This window comes from Colobus angolensis, unplaced genomic scaffold (assembly GCF_000951035.1).
Source record: "Colobus angolensis palliatus isolate OR3802 unplaced genomic scaffold, Cang.pa_1.0 Scaffold142, whole genome shotgun sequence".
NCBI classification, from domain to species: domain Eukaryota; kingdom Metazoa; phylum Chordata; class Mammalia; order Primates; family Cercopithecidae; genus Colobus; species Colobus angolensis.
Genome location: NW_012114511.1, coordinates 3967354 through 3967697, shown reverse-complemented (window position 1 = coordinate 3967697; position 344 = coordinate 3967354).

Genomic DNA, 344 nt, shown 5'->3' with positions numbered 1-344 from the left:
GGGATTACCGGGATGAGACATCACGTCAGTCCTGAAGTCAAGATTTGAACCCTGGTTGACCTGGCTCCAAAACCAGAAAGCTCAGCCATTATAATTCTCAGCCTCTTCTTCAAATGCTATAGCCAGTAGCCAGTAGCATAGATGTGAGGGTGAAGGAGAAGGCCGTGGTCCAGAAGCCCTAGAGACAAGTATCTGATATATCCACTCAGAGAAGAAGGAACCTGGAGATTATCCCCAGGACCCCACTCTGCCATCCTTCAAGACCTATTCAAATGCTACCACTGCTTCTCTGCAGAGCACCATAAACCCTGCCTGGAGCCCCCATAGCTGCCCTAGCCCCCCTC